The sequence below is a fragment of the Salmo salar genome, chromosome ssa23 (genome assembly GCF_905237065.1).
Source record: "Salmo salar chromosome ssa23, Ssal_v3.1, whole genome shotgun sequence".
Lineage (NCBI taxonomy): Eukaryota > Metazoa > Chordata > Actinopteri > Salmoniformes > Salmonidae > Salmo > Salmo salar.
Genome location: NC_059464.1, coordinates 23,782,711 through 23,804,984, shown reverse-complemented (window position 1 = coordinate 23,804,984; position 22,274 = coordinate 23,782,711). Strand labels below are relative to the sequence as shown.

Sequence of the window (22,274 nt, the reverse complement as noted above, 5' to 3'; positions counted from 1 at the left end):
TCTGACTGCCGTAATACACACACAGCCTAAGTGAATTTGTTCAAATACCTTAGTCGCTCCATTTTAGGGAACCTCTATGTACAAAAAGTGCTGTAGTATCTAAACTGTTTACCTGATATGGATAAAAAATGTAAGCTGACCGTCTGCACTTTAACCTCCATAGTCATTGTGTAATCAAATCCATAGTGCTGGAGTACAGAGCCAAAACAAGTAAGTCTTTAAAAACAAGCCTATTTAAAAAGGTAATATTACTTAATCTAGCGTGATTAGTAGTGTAAAATGTTATCCTAAAGCCCTTCCGCATACATGCTTCGGTTCGGCTGACACCTAGTCAAACTCGGCGAACCGAACGAGTGTGCTCGCATACTCCCTTAAAAACTAGAAGGAAGTTGCAATCCTACTGTTCGTCCATCTTAAGACACCATAACCAGTATACACTTTCTCAAAATAGTCAGATCACTGACAGATTTCTTAGTTATTTTGACAGTTTTGCAGAGATCGTAGTTGCGCAATTTTACATTTAGCATTTCTCAAATGAAAAATGTGCATGAATTATGGCTCTCGTAGAATGACAACAAACTCTTCTTTGAAGAATCCCTACTGTTGACCAATCACTGGCGAAGGGGCGTAGACTTTGCTACCGACAGATGAAAAAACCCTTGCTGAAGAACAAAATAAACATCACAAAAAGTCATCATATGCACAAACTGTTCTAAATTGTTTGAGATGGGAGCATGCGGGATGCCTTTAGCCTTTTTATTGAATGTGTGGTGGGGAACATCTGTGGCTATTAGCTGCTCCACTACCTCCCAACAACCTGCAGGGGGATAGAACAGAAAATAAAATGGAGAAAGAGGGGCATGAAGTCACTGAGTGAGGATGGAGAGGCTCTGCTGAGTTTCAGAGGGGTGGGTTAGTGGAGGGTCTCACACACACACACACACACACACACACACCTCTATCGCTCTCCAGCTCATAAAGCAGTCCTAACCCAGCGCTTACCATAGACCCCTGCGGAGATGGGCCCAGCAGGATCAAAGCTCAACATGCCTCCACAGTACTGCCTGCTGAACAGCTTCAATCAACATGGAAAGCACAAAGGAGGTCACACAGATGTACTATAGCTGAACACTCCCCATCTTCATTTCCTTTGGCTTTTCCCTGTATGTGTGTGTGTGTGTGTGTGTGTGTGTCCCTAGCTATGTTGGATGAGAGGAAATTATACAGCTTCCACAGGCTTTACTGTGCCTGTCAGTACCAGAGCCAAGGCATTGTTCTTGCCTGGCCTGCGAGTAGAGAGAGGATGAGATGGAGTGTGTTTGAGAGAAAGTGTGTATCAGAGTGAAAGCGCAAGGTGTGTGTTTTAGACAGGGGTGCCTTTGCTTTGTCAGGTTCCAGCATGTCAGCTCTCTAAAGTCTATTCCACCCAAAAGCCCCAGGGCCCCGACTGGCACGTTCTCCTGGGAAAAGAACTGGGTGTTGAAGCTGGGCGATATGGACAAATCCATATCACTATAAATGTACTGAATTATAACGATCAAAAGAACGAAACATTTAGAACAATGTGCACAGGTTGGCCTACTATTGGATATTACAGGACCATTGACACTACTACTTTGAATGTTGTAACTATCAATTGTATTCTTAGCAATAGCCCGTATTAGCACTTATTTCATTTCAAACTTCACATTTCTTGTATAGGTTAATTGTCATGATTATCGATATCGGTAAAATGTGCTCAGAATATGTCAAATTTATATTATGATTAATCTTAACAGAACATGTAACTCCTGTAATAAAGCAGCCGATAAAATGTAATTTGCGGGAAAACACCAATCTCAACAGCACACCTGATGCGTGTTTTTCCAAATGTGACAGATGAAAATCTGTGAAATTTAGAGGGGAATACGACTAGTATTGTGCCTTTTTGGCTTCTGGCCAACAAAAGAAAGGAGATATGAAAGAAATGCTGGTTTCAATGGCATATGAGGAAGTCTTTATAAAATAATTTCCTCCATGTTTCTGGTTGGATTTTGCCTAGGCTTATTTGATGCAAGGTAAGACATGCCTCTTATGAAGTGAAACGTTCAGGTTTCAAATGATTTAAGCTCGTGTTTTCATAATGCCTACTGCCTCCAACTCGCATTGCAAAGTGGTGGGTGACTTGCTGATAGCCTGCCTACAGTTGCCTGTGCACTTGAATGGCGAATGGGTGGTGCGCTTCAATTGAGGAACAAAAATAGTAGCAATTTATTTTATTGTGGCCATCAACTGTTTTTAACATGCGATTGCATTTACAATTGTTGCGCAATGACTGGATTTATAAAAGCAGATGTTTTTCTCCAGCAGCAAACAACTGAGGAGCTGCAGGAGAAATCTAGCTCAAATTAGGCTCTGTATGCCGTGCGTGTGATTAGTTGTTGGATAAGATGCATGATAACTAACATACACACAGGGCCATTTTAAATTCCACAAGATTATGCTAAGTGAACTATAGACCGATAAGCATGATGGGGAAATGTGTTTCCATCAATGAATAAAGTGCATTATTTTGCAGTGGGATTGTTTTTCTCCCGGTCATTTTGTCGTCAAGTTTTCTTATTGGCTGTTAATTTTTGTTATCGGCCAAAAGCTGGCAATTGCCGGCTAACGGAAACTCTCGCTCGCTCGCTCGCTCTCTGTCTCTGTGTGTTAAAGGGAAGCTTGGAGGCTTATACCAGTTACTCATCATAAACACAGAGAGATTGCTGGGGGGAGGTAGAGACTGAGAAGGAGAGCAAGACGGAGTCGGCGAGAGGCTATTCTTGCTGTGGCAACAGCAAGCTACTGATCAATCATTAAAAGGATAGCTCTAGCTTCTGACATTTAACCCATTGTTCTACTTACCCAGAGTCCGTTGAACTCGTGTATATTAGCATTGCTACTGTACCTGTGGATTTCCAGTCATTGTGCTAATGCTAGTTAGCATTGGTTCGTGAAACGACATTCATACTGCTCACAAAGACATAAAAATGGTATGCAGAAGTTCTGACCTTGCGTAAGTAGAACAAGGGACAGAATCTCACAGTATCCCTTTAATCATTAGTGGGGGAAAATGCACAACAAACCCTAGATCAGTGGGGTCAACATTGGATTTGCTACATGGTGCTTGTTGACCAGGATAACCTTTGACCTCTTGGTGACCTCTAGTCCTCGGACCACTCCTGACTCCAGTCATGACACTTGGCTTGTGATGAGGCAAGATGCATTTAACATTGTGATGGGATGTGGGACAGGGTAATGTTGCTGTAATTAACCCACGTTTAGTTCTAGTTTCTCTTGACATGACAGTTGAGTGTCTCACTAATAGGAACATTGAACTTCGATGCTAAACGCTCCTTAATGTCCTGCGTTGCTGTAGTGTAGACAGCATAAACTCCATAGGACTCATAGAGTGAGATCTCAGGCAGTTTCCTATGAGCATGGTTCAAGTGACAGAGCTCTTCTGGCTATTGTTCCCCTGCCTTATTACTCCACACATTAACTGACTGACTGACCCACCATAACAATCTGCACTGCTGCTGCCTGTACAACACTTCCTCTCCTCCCTCCCTTTCTTCCTACTCGTCTGTCGCTGAGCTCCGGCCCTCCAGTCTTAAGTAAGAGAAGCTGGGACGAGACCAGGCTGGCTGCTCCCCTGTGGCCCACAAATAAGGCCAGAGGCATTCACACAGAACACTCTCCAGTCCCCCCACACGTGCACACTCCCCCACACAGCACACTCCCTCACACTCCCACACACAGCACACTCCCACACACACAGCCCACACGTGCCAGCCTGCAGCACCCTTTCACTTACCAGCTTGGCACAGGTTTTCCTCTCCATCTCCCTCTGTTTCCTGCTTCTCCTCTCTCCCTCTGTTCCTCCCTCTGCATCTACTTTCTTTGTATTTCCCCCTATAGCCTGTAGAAAGGATCTGTTTCTGGTCTAAGTGTTGGTCTAGCCTTAATGCTGGTTGTGTAGGATGCTGCTGTGTCTGTCTTACTGGGGGAATGTGCCAGGCGAGGAGAGTGGGTGGGGGCAGGCAGAACAGACTTTGTCCATAGTCTGAGGGATACAGGGAGGGAAGAGGGAGTGTGTGTGTGTGTGTGTGTGTGAGCACATGTGCTCCTAAGTGGGAAAAAATGTAGGAGCTCACAAAGAAATGTAGGAGCACAATGAAAAATATTTATAGTATTAAAGCGTCAATCCGCAGTAGAAACAATAACAAAGCCTCTCCCCGCCACTGTTTTGGTAAAAGGCTGAGGGATGGGGCTGGAGAATAGTACAGAGCTACTGACACAAAGCTATGGATGCAAGGACGAACCAGCCGTAATATCAAAATGTTAGTTTTATTAACCATGTTTTGAAGCTATATTGTGTTTATTTTGATATCAGCGTATATATTTTGTCTTCTGGTGTGTGTGTGTGTGTGTGTGTGGGGGGGGGCGAGTAAAATCACGCAAGGTCAGAGCTGCTGCCAAGATTGGGGACCAGCAGAATTTCACAAAAAGACTGGAGCCAGGCTAACAGCCAGCATGTGTGTGTGCCTCAGTGTCTGTGTGTCCTGTTGTGAACATACCTGTGTGTCATCTGAGTATTCTCAATGTGTTTGAGAGGGTCTGTGCTCTCTCTCTCCCATCATCACTAGGGACTGAAACTTTACCGGCCCTCAGATTTTTACCCAGCATTTGGCTGGTGGTAGCTTAATGCTAGGGCAGGGCGGTAAGCAGTATTTTAACCAGTATTGATGCGTGGAACGGTTTGGATTTTTACTTCTGCTTACACAACGTTATTTCAATGTTAGTTGTGTTAATTGTTATGTATGTTACAATTATGTAAATATATATATTACAATTATGTAAATATTACAATTATGTAAATCGTCAGTTCTTACCGTCCTTAAGAGACTGCTAACAGCTGAGAACTGCTTATTTTCTAGCAAGAGTTTCGCACATGTACTTTTTTTTTTGCCATGAATAGTGCTTGTGAGGCAGTACTGGCGCTGAAGGTGCTCACTGGGCCCAATTACTTTTTTGCCATGGATCTTGCCTGTGAGGCAGTGCTGGTGTCAAAAGCACTCTAGATATCGGCAGCAATGCCCCTTGTGGCGAAAGTAAGAAATGCAATTGAATCAATTGAAATACATGGTCATAGAGGAGAATAATTATTCTGATAAAGTAAAAGTGACTAACAAAAGAGGCATACAAAGACCAAAGGATAACACATGAGTTAAGGAAAGTTTTATGAAAATGTGAAAATATTTTTGATTTAACAGTATATCAAACTTTTTAAATCGGAGCAAAACCTCAATTTAACCTCAACTTGCTATGTAACCCATGGTTATAGATGAACACCGTCATTTAACATTAAAGTAACTGTCATAGAAAAAAGAAGCTGCATGAAGACGGGACGGCTGCGCATTCATGCAGTTGAGTCAGTTTTTTACGGTAACATGGAGTCTTAACAACTTGATGAAACTTTGTTACTCCTGGCTGAAACAAGAAACTAGCAAACAAATATTTGGCTGTCTAGGCAATGCCCCCCACAACGCAGCAGCACACATGGAAATAGAATGGGTTTGGAACCTCAAACCCTGACAATTTGACTTGTAAACTCATGGGTACACTTGCAATGGCTGCCTGGTATTGTGATGCAATAATTTCCATAATGTATAATGTTAACTTGAATTTTGTTAACTGATGTCGCTTATGCAATGGAATGTATTTTTTTGTAATGTCAGTTGAGTTGAATCAACGAATCACAGCACATATTGAATGGCACACTACCTGCTTTTACTCTAGGTTGAAGATTGACGACAATGGGACAAGCTATGCTAGTTAGCAATGGCGCTAGTCCCAGATTTGTGACAACGTAGTTTTTACCGGTATATTTTCGACTTATCTTTGCTCCTATGGGTACACTTGCAATGGCCAGTCCATCCATTACGCCATCATTTACTTGAATAAGGCCGGCCGTTCTATTCATTCTATTTCTATGGCAGCATATATAAACACATTTGGGCTCCCGAGTGGCGCAGCGGACTATCTCAGTGCAAGAGGCGTCGCTACAGTACCTGGTTCGAATCCAGGCTGTATCACATCCGGCCGTGATTGTGAGTCCCATAGGGCGGCCCAGCATCGTCCCGGGTTTGGCCGGGGTAGACCATTTGTGAATAAGAATTTGTTCTTAATTGACTTGCCTAGTTAAATGAAAATAAATACATAAACCTTTCATTCAGGAGCAAGGAAGAGGAGACAATGTGTGTATATATTGAACGGTTAGACTATTGTGGAGACCGTGTGGTCATTTGGCTGGACAATTATCGTCATCCAAAATTCCATGACCGACACAACCCTTAATTCAACTGCACACCAGCCAGAGACCGTTGTCTGGGTTAGCTGTGTTTCTGTAGTGCTCATGTGATTGCAGAGTTGGCAAAACAAATGGCCACTGGATTGATGCAAATAATCCTGATGTTCTGCCAGGTAGGCATAGGCTGCTTTGTAGTTAACATTACATTTGTATCTTCAGAAAGTTAAAGGAAAACACCACTGATGCATTTTGTTCATGTCTTATCTTGGGAAAAATGTATGCATTTTCTAATGAGTTCAATACTTTTAGTTGATTTCCTACTGTTCAATAATTGAATTCCATTTTAATGACTGGATTCCTTGATTCCATCAAAGTTATAGGGCCCTACACACATTGTCACACAGCGGGTTAGGGACACAAGCAAGGTGTGTTTGTGTCCCACTCAGCACAGGGGGATGAGGTGTGTGACTTGTTCTGCAGAACGGTGTCTGAGCACACGTTGTCCACAGTGAAACCCTCTTCACACAATCACTTAACAGCAAGATGGCGCAGACGGACACGGTCACCCTGTTTCTAGCTCCTAGACAACTTTTGCAGTATTTTTATTATTATTATTTTATTTCTTACATAATTTGCTCAGCACGTTTCTTGTATTATTACCCACAACCTGAAATTACTTTTGGATATTAGATCAGCGGTCACTCACCAGAAATTCGACTTCCCTGACCTGGATCCTTTGTTTGAACTTAGACAGATCTATTCCGGGGGCTGCGCTAAAACGCAGACGTTGGAAAAGAGGTCAGACTCAGGCAGCGTGCATACCATCCACCACTTCAGAGTATATTATTTTCTAAATTCAGTCCCTAGGCAATGAAGTAGACAAGCTCAGGTCGAGTATCTCCTTCAAGAGAGACGTCAGGGACTGTAACATACTCCCCTTTTACGGAATCATGGCCATCTCCGGTCATATTGTACCCGTCCATTCAGCCAGTGGGGACGAAACAACTGTGAAAAAGGCAGCAGAGTTTACGATTTACAACTTCTGGTGTGATTGTGGTAACGTACAGAAACTCAAGTCCTTTTATTCTCCCGATCTGGAATACCTCACCATCAAATGGCGACCGCATTACCTCCCGAGAGACTGTTCTTCCGTCATCGTCACTGCCGTGTACAGTGCATTCGGAAAGTATTCAGACCCCTTGACTTTTTCCACGTTAAATTGATGGCATCAATCTTAACACAATAACCAATAATGACAAAGCAGAGGTTTTTGCGAATGTATAAAAAAAATTCAACGGACATTTTACATAAGTATTCAGACGCTTTTACTCAGTACTTTGTTGAAGCACTTTTGACAGTGGTTGCAGCATTGAGTCTTGGTATGACGCTACAAGCTTGGCACACCTGTATTTGGGGAGTTTCTCCCATTCTTCTCTGCAGATCCTCTCAAGCTCTGACAGGTTGGATGGGGAGCGTTGCTGCACAGCTATTTTCTGGTCTCTCCAGAGAAGTTCGATCAGGTTCAGGTATTGTATTTATTATGGATCCCCATTAGCTGCTGCCAAAGCAGCTCTTCCTGGGGTCTTCTTGGGGTCCAGCTAAATTAAGGCAGTTTATACAATAAAAAAAACATTACAATACATTCACAGATCCACAACACACTGTGTGCCCTCAGGCCCCTACTCCACCACTACCACATATCTACAGTACTAAATCCATGTGTATGTATTGTGTCTGAGAGTCCTTTAGAAAAAATAACTTCTGAGGAGTGGCTTCCATCTGGCCACTCTACCATGAAGGCCTGATTTGGTGGTGTGCTGCAGAGATGGTTGTTCTTTTGTAAGGCAATCCCATCTCCACAGAGGAACTCTAGAGCCCTGTCAAAGTGACCATCGGTTTCTTGGTCCCCTCCCTGACCAAGGCCCTTCTCCTCCGATTGCTCAGTTTGGCTAGGTGGCCAGCTCTAGGAAGAGTCAATTCCTTATGTTAGCTTAGTGATGTTGAGAGCGAAAACCTGAAAATGGAGAAAGCTAAACTTAATCGGGCAAAAAAAATGTAACTGGTTTTATAGGGCCCTATGCGTATCGACCTGGTTGCAGTGACATGTTTTGTGTGTGTGTGACAAGCTCAGTGGCCCCTCTTAGTTTATTTATTTTTTTACTTTTAGCCCTTTTTTCGTGGTAACCAATTGGTAGTTAGTCTTGTCTCATCGCTGCAACTCCTGTAAGGACTCGGGAGAGGCGAAAGTCGAGAACCGTGCGTCCTCCGAAACACCGTACACCTGGCGACCATGTCAGCGTGCACTGTGTCCGGCCCGCCACGAGTCGTTAGTGTGCAATGGAACAAGGACATCCCTGCCGGCCAAACCCTCCCCTAACCCGGACAACGCTTGGCCAATTGTGCGCCGCCCCATGGGTCTCCCAGTCGCGGCCAGCCATGACGGAGCCTGGACTCGAACCCAGAATCTCTAGTGACACAGCTAGCACTGTGATGCAGTGCCTTAGACTACTGCACCACTCGGGAGGCCCCCCTCTTAGTTTTTGATCAATACTCTCTCTCTCTCTCTGAGAACATCTCTGACCTGCTTTGATTTAGGGGTTGTTCTTGTTTGTCTCTGACAAAATGAGTTCTAAGTTCACCTAGGCTACATGTTAACATCACTGTTGCGAACTGTTCAGAAATGGCTCTTAATGAAAACTGACAATGTCAAAAACTGGATGACTAATGTTGACGCTATTCACTCTGGCTTTAAGACTATAAAAGAGAGAGCGACGCTACAGTGTTTCTCTGCATCCCACACTTTGGGTCTTACCAAGATGCTGCAGTCTGCATCGTTTAGCAATGCATGAGGCTGGCTGGTGCTGTAGGATTTAGCATAGCGTGTGTGTGTGAAAAGCGACATATAAGGGTGTCAGACCCAGTCCTGCACTGCTGGGTGGCTAATGGCTAGAACATACACACATGACCTCACTGTCACGTGCCTGTTTTTTTTTTTTTACCTGGATGCAGCAGCTTTTGATCCTGACCCTGATCACACGGCCAAGCCTGTAGTCTCTAACAAGGGACAGCTAACTGTCACACCAACAACATACTAATCCTATTTGTCTGTGGAGACTTGTGGCTCTCATCACTGGGCCAGACCAACTGGTTCTCAATATAGATGTGGTGTTTGGAGATGAGATTATAGCACAGCTCACATGGGTCAGTGACTGTGGCCTGAATAAAGCTGTTTCTAGAGGAATGAGTCAGTCTGAAGGTGATGAATGCTCTGCTCTGTCCTCATATCAGTGTTTTTGCAGTCAGTCAGTGGCTGGGCTGTCTCTTAGTGTGTGGGTGTGGGGCATCCATTATCCTTACTCACAGCCAAGTGTATGCACACTCACTCACCAGGGTTTAGTTTAGCTGGTAATTGGCGGCATTTGGCAATATTTTTTAAAATGCTAATAAATATAATTTTTGCCCGCCTAATTGGGGCGGCAGGTAACCTAGCGGTTAGAGCGTTGGGACAATAACCGTAAAGGTTGCTAGATCGAATCCCCGAGCTGACATGGTAAAGATCTGTTGTTCTGCCCCTGAACAAGGAAGTTAACCCACTGTTCCTAGGCCGTCATTGTAAATAAGAACGTATTAACTGACTTGTTTAGTTAAATAAAGGTCAAATAAAAATTGACCGGGAGATGGAAAGTTCAGTCCATGTAAATACATTTGACCACCATGCTTATCGATCTATTGGTTCTTTTGCAAGACTTAGTGGAACTAAATTGTGGCTTGTGTATTTTCGTGTGTCTTATCACACACGGACAGCAAACAGACACCATTTCAATGAAAAATCCCTTGTCAGACAGCACTAGAGCCGCTGCTGCAGCTCCTCAGCTGATTGCTGCTGGTGTGAAACATCTGCTTTTATAAGCCCAGACATTGCGTAACAATTCTAAATGCAATCGCCTGTTAACCTTAGAGTTGATTACCGCTGGCCCACGGAAATCAAATTAGCATAATACAAAACCCCCATAGAAAACACTTCAGTTTAAACTAGAGCTGTTTTTTTTGCTTGGTGTGTCTCAATCAACCACATTCGCAGCCGTCATACCGCTCAGAACGCATCTCCTTTCTGAGCGGTATGACGGCTGCGTGGTCCCATGGTGTTTATACTTGCGTACTATTGTTTGTAAAGATGAACGTGGTACCTTCAGGCATTTGGAAATTGCTCCCAAGGATGGACCAGACTTGTGGATGTCTACAATTTGTTTTCCTGTAGTCTTGGCTGATTTTGTTTTGATTTTCCCATGATGTCAAGCAAAGAGGCACTGAGTTTGAAGGTAGGCCTATCAGAAGCTTCTAAAGCCATGACATCATTTTCTGGAATTTTCCAAGCTGTTTAAAGGCACAGTCAACTTAGTTTATATAAACTTCTGACCCACTGGAGTTGTGATACAGTGAAATAATCTCTCTAAACAATTGTTGGAAAAATGACATGTCATGCACAAAGTAGATGTCCTAACCGACTTGCCAAAACTATAGTTTGTTAACAAGAAATTTGTGTAGACTCCAACCTAAGTGTATGTATACTTCTGACTTCGTGTGTATCGTTCCACATCTACCTACACACGGTTAATGTTCTGGAAAAGACATGTATAGCTCAGCTATTAGACAATTCTTTAGTAAAGGTTGAGTTGTCTATTGTTCAGCTAACTGCCCATCCTGCTACGCTTGTGAAAAACTAATAATACTTTTCCCCCTTTCCACATGTTAAAGAGTCGAATTGATAGTGTTTTTAGCCACAATCTGGCCCCAAACACAATTAAAACATTTGAGCACAATCGAGAGCGTGCTGGACTTCGGGCTAGAATGTTGATGGTTCGAAACGTGCTCCCTGCTTGTTTCATGACATTATGTCGGTCTCAGAGCAAATAGCCTGGATTGTTACTCCCATCTCATTCCTCGCTCTCTTCCACGTGTCATTCAGCATGCTTGTGGGCGTACTGGCAGGATGTTCTGTTTTTTATTCTGTGTATATATGAGTTACAAATCAACCTTTTCTTAAATCATGTTTCTAGTCTATTGCATAGTTACAATGTGTAATCATTGATGTCCCAGGAGCAGGAGTGGTAAACACTGTTGAAGTGTATAATTGTAATAATACATGCAGGCACAGCATCATTCAAATAATGGAGTTTGATACACCTGGTATTGGATTTGACTGAATTAAATGTAACTTTATGACAAATGTTTGTCTCTACATTAACTAACATATTCCTCTCAATTGTACATTTTTTTGCTTGATTCGTTATGACGTTATAACTTCTTACATTTGCTTCCCCTGTGATGTTTTGTCAGCCATCTTTGCTGAAGAAAGTCACCAGGGACGGGTGGCTCCGTCAAACACCACGATATGATTGATTATATAAAAACCTTGGGACCCAAATGCATAATTAGTGCTCTAACTCCCCCTTGTGGTGGTCTGGAGCAATGAAGCCGTGATGCTGGGTACCTCTATGTCACGCTGCGTAAGCTCGCAACTTTTAGAGGAACCACTGTACAATGCGTTCAGAAAGTATTCATACACCCTTGACTCAGAGGGGCGGTGATCCTCAGAGCATTGAGCTGCTGTGTTGTTAATGTGGACTCACCTGTCTGTCTGTGGATCATCATATCAGGAGCTGGGTTTGTGATTGGGACCTGTTTGTGACGTGTATGCGATGTCCAGGTTCTCTCGCCATTCCCTGAGCAACGGTCTGTCTTTTGGTGAGGGGCTGGGGAGGTGTTTATTCCAACTAGGTATGGACTGTTAGGTCCTCAAGTCTATGGGATTGTTGTGGCTTTCGGTATGAGCACTTTTACAGCCATTACCACACCTTGTGTCATTTGGCCTGGGCAGTGAACTTATTGACATCTGCTCTGGGGTCAGGGTAGAAACCACAGATCTGTGTTCAGATTACCTAACCCCAGTTGTAACCTGACACAGCAGGAGGATGTTGGGCTAGTAACCGAAAGGTCGCTGATTTTAATACCCAAGCCGACAAGATGTGCCCTTGAGCAAGGCATTTAACCTTCATTTGCTCCAGGGGCGCCGTAATATTATGGCTGACCCTGTTTTTTTACATATCTGATCCTTAACCAGGATCTCTGTTGGACATGCAGGCAACAGTAGACTTCTGTGTGGGTGTGGAGAGCCTTCTGGTGGCTGCTGTTTGTCAGGTGCCTCAGGATGGAAAAATTAAGGTTGAGTTCAGTAGACTGCATGAAACTGATATGCCTACTACGTACTGAACACAGCCATTTAGAGAGAACTGTTTGAAACGTAGAAGGCACCACCTGAACTTGTCCATTTCAGTTTGAGTGATCATTCTTCTTTTCAGTTCCATTGGAAAATGTGTTCCCCTGTTTGCGCTTCCCTGAAGGTGATGAGGTGTGACACTTGTTTGTAACTGTTGTTCCACAAGCCTTAAACAAGAGAAACCACATTTAGCTTGAGGAGCACATTTAGCTTGAGCAGCTTTTTAACTGCCACACACGGGTAGTGTTTTAGCAGTGTTTCAGGCCTAGCCTCTCTGTGTGTGTGTGTGTGTGTGTGTGTGTGTGTGTGTGTGTGTGTGTGTGTGTGTGTGTGTGTGTGCTCTGTCTGTGTGCAATGGGAGTTGTCCTGTAGATATGTTTAGGTTACTCCAGCCAAACATTCTCTCCCCTGACTTACTGCATTCACTGAGCTCATCATTGGAACCAACTTTCACATCCTCTTGTGTTTTTAAATGAAATGTTGCACAAAAGATTGGATATGTTCTCTGCTACTTCTATTGTTTTTAAATGTTTTAATTGTTTAGATGGGACGAAACACTGTGCAGGCCTTTTTATTTACCTGTATAAGGCCTTCCACACTCACTCATGACATATTCAGAGATTTTCAACAATTGGCCTGAAGCAGGCTGTGCGTCACTGGTTTGTCAATTATTTAAAGAACACAATGTGTGTTTACTGATTGTGTTAAATAATTTTTTTTCTGACCCGAACAAAGGGTTTCCCACGGGGGGGTCCTGTGGGATTATTTAAGATGGGCTTTGGTTGGGTTTCAGATGATTTTTGGATGATGGCTTCAGGGGTGACGCTGGTTCTACCATTGGGGTGCCAGGACAGAGAAGAGCTTTGACTGGGCTGAGCGGGAGCTGCCCTGCTGTAAAGGCGGGAGGGCCACGAGTGTTATGTATGCTATTGATCCCCACGGCTGACCAGAATCTTTCGGAGCTTGTCTGCTTTTATTGTACTGCAGAGGGCCTCTGTTGAACTGAAGTTAGTGCTTAATGCAGGTAAAACCAGGTACATGTTTTTTTCCAAGTCATGTAAAAATGTATCATGATTGCTGCATACATACTTCAGATGGTGCCATCATTGATCGTGTTCCCACGTATAAATATCTGGCCATTTCATTCAACATACATGTTGATGAGTTAAGAAAGGAAATTGGCAAATTTTATAGGAATAGGTCATACCTTACATTGGGGGCTCTCGAGTGGCGCAGCGGTCTAAGGCACTGCATCTCAGTGCTAGAGGTGTCACTACAGACCCTGGTTTGATTCCAGGCTGTATAACAACCGGCCGTGATTGGGAGTCCCATAGGGCGGGGCACAATTGGCCCAGCGTTGTTAGGGTTTGGCCCGGGGTAGGCCGTCATTTGTAAATAAGAATTTGTTCTTAACAGACTTGCCTAGATGGATAGATTGATAGATAGATTGATTGATTTAAAATGGCAGAAAATGAGTAATTCAGTTGACATTCATTCTGATTTTAGACTATAGCAATATCAATGAGTGCTGCTGCTACTGTATTGAAGGCCCTGGATGCTGAATATCATAGTGTATAGCGCTTCATTATGTTCGATAGGTTCAGCACTGTACTCTGTATGAGAAGGTATGCTGGCCTGATTTGAAGTCTCCCAAATCTATGCATTGCGTTCTTTTTGTCGATTTTAAAGCACTCTTGTGTAAACTACCACCGTACCTCACTTTTCTGGTAACCTACAGAAATGGAAGCTTCAGACATGATCTCAGGAATGGTTTACTCTTGAGGTCCCTTCGATCTCGACATATTTAGGCAAATCTACTTTTAGCTATTTTGCAACTTGCTTCTGGAATGTCTACAGAGTTCACTGAAATTGAATGAATTGGTGCCAACTCGCCTGGTTAAATAAAGTAAAATAAACAAATGCATAGTTATACGATTACATATATTATACATGTAGCATTGTCTATTTGTGTATGGTGAATTTGTCTATTTGTGTGTGGGTGTTCATGGATTTATTCTGTGCTCATCATTTGAATCTAACATGCGCTCTCTCCTCTCCCCTCAAGATTGCAGTGTGAGTCGGACACAGGCAGATAAACACACCCACTCTCTGAGCCGTAAAGAAGAGGCAGCCATACCTCAGCTCTCAAGCACAATGCCCATCTGACACACAACTAGTAAGTACAAGGTGTGTCTGTGTGTTGTAAACTACAGTAGAAGCTCTAATCAGGCTTAGCCCCAGGCAGAATCTGAGCCACGTTAACGTTGTGTTGCTGTGGCAGACAAACGACTGCTCTGTTCTACTCTGGTTGTACGGTAGCCACTTAGACAGGGGACATAATGACAGGCCAACACACAGTTGGAGACAGAGGGAGGAACTGGTGGCTAGACTGACATAAGGACAGCTGTACCAGTGGAATGTCTGTGTGGTAAGTCTGTGGAAGGCAGCCCTTTGTTACTGTACTTCGGCTTGGATGCACCCGCACACACACGAAGTCCAGCAAGCCACACAAAGGCCAGTGCTGTCTGTCTGGCACACAGGGTCTCTCTATGCTGTATGTCAGTGATCTGAACAGCTCCCTTATTCCTCATTAGCTTCACTGTCGTGTGCGTGTGTGTGGAGGATTTAATGAGAGAAGGGAAGGACACTAGGAATGTTATCAGACAGCTGGCCATTATTAAACATGTCACTATGACACATTTGTTTCAGTACTGTAAGTGGGTCGTTCCACCAATTCAGTGCCTTTCGAGAAGTGTTAGTTGGTTTAAAAAAAAGGAAGTTTGATTTTTAACATTCTGTCATAATGTTCAAAAACAAGTTTTTCCATCTCGAGGTTAAATAAAAAGTAACAGGGTTGACGATTTCATAAATCAGCCATAAATCCCCTTGTAACAGGCAGTGGCAATTGAATGCAAACTTCACAAAAAAAATGTTATGTCTAAAACAATTGAAATAAAATGGAGTCCTTCATGACAGTAAAAAAAAAAAGGAAAACAAACAAAACGATAGCAAATAATTAAAGAGTAAAAACTGCTTCTTTGAATCCCCTGTATGTTGTGAGTAGAAGATGGTAATGGGCTGGTGATGAGATATTATCACGAATCTCACAATTCTATATGTATTTCGATTCTGCAATAATTACATTTGTTGTTGTTGCAATTTCATGTTCCAAACATATGTCTTACTATATGTCTGCTGCAGAGAGATGAGACAGCATAAGACATTATTATTTTATTTTTTATCAGTCAGGGAAATAAAAGAGCTAAAAACATGTTGGCTCACTATTTATAAAGATTGAGAAAAAGGTATAGGATGAAAAATACCTGAGTTTTGGCACAGGTACGTCCCATTAACGCTACCTACCAGTCTAATATCGTCCAATAATATTATCGCAATATGCAACTATTGATTAAAATGTATTTTTTATAACCCCATCGCTAATATCTATTGGAAACAGGGTTGACGTGCTATGCTCAACCCGCTCAGTTTTTCACCACCTAAAGATTCTGGGTTTGAGTCCAGGCTCTGTCGCAGCCGGCTGCGACCAGAAGACCCATGGGGCGGCGCACAATTGGCCAAGCGTCGTCCGGGTTAGGGGAGGGTTTGGCCGGCAGGGATGTCATTGTTCCATTGCACACTAACGACTCCTGTGGCGGGCCGGACACAGTGCACGCTGACATGGTCGCCAGGTGTACGGTGTTTCAGAGGACGCACGGTTCTCGACTTTCGCCTCTCCCGAGTCCTTACAGGAGTTGCAGCGATGAGACAAGACTGTAACTACCAATTGGCCAAAAAGAGTAGAACCAGCTCACCTGCTTTTACACTGATTTGACTATTTGATGTTCAATTTTCCACCATAATTATACTGGAGTTCAGTTCATGTAACAGAGTTTATCTTAAAATGAGGGACAGATATATATTTTTTACCTTTATTTATTTCATGTGATTTAATTTATAAATAAATAATCTTCAGAAATGACTTTGTCAATGTAACAAAATAACGAGGGCTTTACAATGATGGTGAAACATGGAGACATTTTGGGATTAAGCGGGTTAAAATCTTCCTCGAAGTGACACAGGTTTGATGGAGGTACACGTCAAAATGCTGAATTTTAGCACTCACAAGCCGTTATTCATATTTAAAATAAGATTTATTAAATTAGAAATGTAGTCTATTAAAGGAGACTTCATTTAATATAACAGACTTTTAAAACACAATTTTAATGCACAATTTCTACTTAAAATATCAAAGGGACGCAAAATGCGCTATTTTCGTGGAACGACCCAGGTGTATGTATGCAGCCATACAATTATGGACTATAGGGAGACGGCTGTAGGTTGTTCATTGGCAGCATTAAACCTATAAGTGTGTAGTACAAGTTGTTCCAAGATAGATAGGGCTCATACTAACTTCTCCCAATCCACTCTACTTCAGATCTCTGGCTAATGCCTACCCTAAGCTCTTTCAGCTGTCTCATACCTACTTCAGGGACAGAATCTCTTCTCGCTCGCTCTCATGCGCTCTCATTCTCTCTTGACTTTTTCCACATTTTGTTACTTTACTGCCTTATTCAAAACAAAACTGCAACCTACACTATCCAAAATTGAAAAAGTATATATATATATTTTTTTTTAAATTGTAGCAAATGTATAAACTATATATATATATTTTTTTATATTTTAAAAAAACACATCTACTTAAGTATTCAGACCCTTTGCTATGAGACTCAAAATTCATCTCAGGTGCATCCTGTTTCCATTGATCATCCTTGATGTTTCTTCAACCAGGAGTCCACCTGTGGTGAATTCAATTGATTTGGAAAGGCACACACCTGTCTATATAAGGTCCCACAGTTGACAGTACATGTCAGAGCAAAAACCAAGCCGTGAGTTCGGAGGAATTGTCCGTAGAGCTCTGAGACATGTTTGTGTCGAACCACAGATCTGGGGAAGGAGACCACATTTTGTTTGCAGCATTGAAGGTTCCCAAGAGCACAGTGGCTTCCATCATTCTTAAATGGAAGAAGTTTGGAACCACCAAGACTCTCTTCATAGAGCTCTCTGCCCGGCCAAACTGAGCAATCTGGGCGAAGAACCTGATGGTCACTCTGACAGAGCTCCAGAGTTCCTCTGTGGAGATGGGAGAACCTTCCAGAAGGACAACCATCTCTGCAGCAATACACCAAATGGGCCTTTAAGATAGTGGACAGACAGAAGCCGCTCCTCAGTAAAAGGCACATGACAGCCCGCTTGGAGTTTGCCAAAAGGCATCTAAACTTTGACCATGAGAAACTGATGAAACCAAGATTGAACTATTTTGCCTGAATGCCAAGTGTCACGTCTTGAGGAAACCTGGCACCATCCCTACGGTGAAGCATGGTGGTGGCAGCGTCATGCTGTGGGAATGTTTTTCAGTGGCAGAGACTGGGAGACTAGTCTGGATAAAGGGAAACATGTACAGAGAGGTCCTTGATGAAAACCTGCTCCAGAGCACTCAGGACCTCAGACTGGGATGAAGGTTCACCTTCCAACAGGACAACAACCCTAAGCACACAGCCAAGACAACCCAGGAGTGGTTTCCGGATAAGTCTCTGAATGTCCTTGAGTGGCCCAGCCAGAGCCCGGACTTGAACCCGATCAAACATCTCTGGAGAGACCTGAAAATAGCTGTGCAGCCACACTCCCCATCCAACCTGATAGAGGATCTGCAGAGAGGAATGGGAGAAACTCCTCAAATACAGGTGTGCCAAGCTTGTAGTGTCATACCCAAGAAGACTCGAGGCTGTAATTCCTGCCAAAGGAGCTTCAAAGTACTGAGTAAAGGGTCTGTATGCTTATGTAAATGTGAGATTTCAGTTTTGAATTTTGTATAAAAACCCTTTTGAATTGAATAATTTTAGAATAAGTCACAATGTGGAAAAGGTCAAGGGGTCTGAATACTTTCAGAATGCGTGTGTGTATACACACAATTGCAGTCAAGTTTGGACATGCCAACTCACTCAAGGGGTTTCTTCATTTTTACTATTTTCTACATTGTAGAATAATAGTGAAGACATCAAAACTACGAAATAACACATGGAATCATGTAGTAACCAAAAAGTATTAAAATATATTTGAGATTTGTTACGCACGCCTCTAGTAAGAGGGAATGCAACACCCTGCTACAACTCAACTCTCCATGGTGTGAAAGAGGTATGGGACTGTAGGTGTGAGTAAGGATGACAAAAAGGCAGAGAATACCGTTTACAGGGAATTTATTCCTTCACACGGTAAGTTTGGGGAAAAGGGTCTGGACGGAACCAAAGCAAAGAAAGTAAATATCGAAGCCCCCTCTCCTACCTTACCTGCCTACCCACTACTTAACTAACTAGCACCACCTGGTGCACTAACCAAAATACGGGATGGTCCGCCCAGGTCTTTCCTAGTGTGCATAGACAATAAACTACTACGGGTAATGTATGCCCGCGGGCCTTTTGCCTAAGCACTCCCTAGGTGCCTTCCCCCCTGGGAACAAATGAAACAGAAATGTACAAACTACTTCATAACAAAACCTGAGAAAACACTAACCCAGGACATTAAAGAAAACTCTCTGAGCACCAAACATAACAATAAGCTTTCACAGCAACAACTAACTCAGTACATACCCAATTCTCTTTATGAGAAACAATATATATAACCCTCTGCCATCAACCCCCTCTCTCAGCAAATATCCCCCTCAGCAATCATTCCCTTTCTGAGCAATATAACGCTGGCTTATATAGCTTTAGGTGGGGTTGGTAATTGGAGACAGCTGCGTCCTGACGAGGGGGCGGGGTCAGCTCTCCAATCAGCAATGGGGCCGACCAATCAGCTGCTTGGAGAACTTCAGGAAGCCATTACCTGAAACACACTCACAAATACACAAACTACAACACAGAAACTGGGGAACGTAACAAGATTCATCAAAGTAGCCACCCTTTGCCTTGATGACAGCTTTGCACTCTTGGCATTCTCTCAACCAGCTTCACTTGGAAAGCTTATCCCACAGTCTTGAAGGAGTTCCCACATATGCTGAGCACTTGTTGGCTGTTTTTCCTTCACTCTGCAGTCCAACTCATCCCAAACCATCTCAATTGGGTTGAGGTCAGGTGATTTTGGTGGATAGGTCATCTGATGCAGCACTCCATCTCTCTCCTTGGTCAAATAGCCCTTACACAGCCTGGCGGTGTGTTTTGGGTCATTGTCCTGTTGAAAAACAAATGATAGTCTCACTAAGCGCAAACCAGATGGGATGGTGTATCGCTGCAGAATGTGGTGGTAGCCATGCTGATTAAGTGTGCCTTGAATTCTAAATAAATCACGGACAGTGCCACCAGCAAAGCACCATCACACCACCTCCATGCTTCATGTTGGGAACCACACATGCGAAAATCATTCGTTCACCTACTCTACGTCTCACACAGACACGACGGTTAGAACCAAAAATCTACAATTGTGACTCATCTGAGCAAAGGACAGATTTCCACCGCTCTAATGTCCATTGCTTGTGTTTCTTGGCCCAAGCAAGTCTCTTCTTATTGGTGTCCTTTAGTAGTGCTTTCTTTGCAGCATTTCGACCATGAAGGCCTGATTCACGCAGTCTCCTCTGAACAGTTGATTTTGATGTCTTATTTGAACTCTGAAGCATTTATTTGTGCTACAATTAGAGGCTGGTAACTCTAATGAACTTAACCTCTGCAGCAGATGAAACACTGGATCTTCCTTTCCTGTGGCTGTCCTCATGAGAGCCAGTTTCATCATAGAGCTTGATGGTTTTTGCGACTGCACTTGAAGAAACGTTCAAAGTTATTAAAATGTTCCGCATTGCCTGACCTTCATGTCTTAAAGTAATGATGGTCTCTTTGCAAATAGAGCTATCTTCTGTAGACCACCCCTACCTTGTCACAATATAACTGATAGGCTCAAATGCATTAAGAAGGAAAGAATTTCCACAAATGAACTTTTAACAAGGCACACCTGTTAATTGAAATGCATTCAAAGTGACTACCTCACTAAGCTGGTTGAGAGAATGCCAAGAGTGTGCAAAGCTGTCAAAGCAAACAGTTACATTTTAAGAATGTGAAATATAAAATATATTTTCATTTGTTTAGCTTTTTTTTGGGGGGGGGGGTTACTACATGATTCCATGTGTTAGTTCATATTTGATGTGTTCACTATTATTCTACAATGTAGAAAATAAAAATGGAATGAGTAGGTGTGCCAACTTTTGACTGGTACTGTATATACAGTGCTGCTTGAAAGTATGTGAACCTTACAGGACTGGTCCTTTTTCTGATTTAAAATCAACATTCAAAATCCTTATCTAAATTCGTAATAAAGACATTCCAAGTAAATGACAAACAAAAATAATATATTTTCATTGTTTATTTAACGAAAGTGGTTTAACGCACCCAGATTTGATATGTGCAGAATGATTTGAACCCCTTAAGTCAATCACTTGTGGCACTTCCATTAGCAGCGATAACTTGGAGTAAACGTCTCCTATAGCCAGTAATCAGTCTCTGACATGTGTTTTGAGGGATTTTTGCCCACTCCTCCTTACAGAACTCAGCCAATTGAGTGAAGTTTGAGGAGTGTCTGGTATGAACTGCCCACTTCAGGTCCTGCCACAGCATCTTTTTTGGATTTAGGCCAGGACTTTGACTTGGCCAATCCAAAACCCAAATCTTCTTTCTCTTGAGCCATTCTTTGGTAGATTTGCTTAATTTCTTTGGGTCATTGTCTTGTTGGAAGACCCGATTTTGGCCCAGCTGTAGCTCCTTGACTGATGGCCTGATGTTCTGTTCAGGAATCTCCTGGTACACCTCAGAATTCAGTGTTCCCTTAATGATGTGGAGTCGTCCAAGTCCAGTGTGGGAAAAGCAGCCCCAGATCTTGAAATTCCCACCACCATGCTTAGCTATTGGGATCAGGTTCTTTTGGTGGTATTTTTGACTCATCGGTCCAGAGAATGGACTTCCAGAAACCTTCAGGTTTGTCCAGGTGGTCTCTGGCAAAGTTAAGACGGGCAGTTTGGTTATTTTTTGACAGCAGAGGTTTCTTCCTAGCAAACCTCCCATAAATGGCATTTTGGTTCAGTTTTCTTATTGTTGAAGCATGCGCAGTTACCTGAGATTCAGCAAGGTAGGTCTGCAAATCTCTAGATGTTATCTATGGGTTGGCTTTTACCTGATTTTATTATTGTTCTTGTGGCTCTTGGAGATATTTTGGAAGTGCGTCACTTATTTTTGCACCTGCACTAATTACTTTTTAATGTTTTTCTACTACACTCATGATATCCTCTGGTATTGGTAAATATTGACCTGTTAGGTCAGATCAAAAAGACTGGTTCTGATTTAAATTACGATTTCATGGTGAACACTAGGGGGTTCACATACTTTCAAGCAGCACTGTATATTCAATATGATCGTTTTTTTTTTTTTTTGCTCCCCTTTTTTTCCCTTAGCTTTTGGCAAGCTGTGACTGTGCTGCCAACTCTAGAACACCAGACCTTTCCCCAAAAAGTATACACAGTTTCTCTTTGTTTGATTGTTCTGTGAATGTAGAACTTCACATTTTGAATTTTGAACACTGTGTGTGTCTCTCAATTCAGTAAATGCTTTATTGGCGTGGATAATGTTTGTC

General features: G+C 42.8%; 1 protein-coding gene across 8 annotated transcripts in view; it reads left to right on the top strand.

Annotated features, from left to right (window-relative positions):
• LOC106584283 (ras-specific guanine nucleotide-releasing factor RalGPS2) overlaps positions 1 to 22,274 on the top strand; it is a 158,425-nt gene that overhangs the window by 29,673 nt on the left and 106,478 nt on the right. For 5 of the 8 annotated variants that reach the window (XM_045706124.1, XM_014169354.2, XM_045706123.1 and 2 more), the window contains one exon: positions 14,677 to 14,787. The gene's annotated coding sequence lies outside the window, so the exon portion shown is untranslated. Of the gene's footprint in view, positions 1 to 14,676; positions 14,799 to 22,274 lie in introns of all 8 variants that reach the window. The other 3 variants (XM_045706125.1, XM_014169351.2, XM_045706126.1) reach the window with 1 other exon arrangement.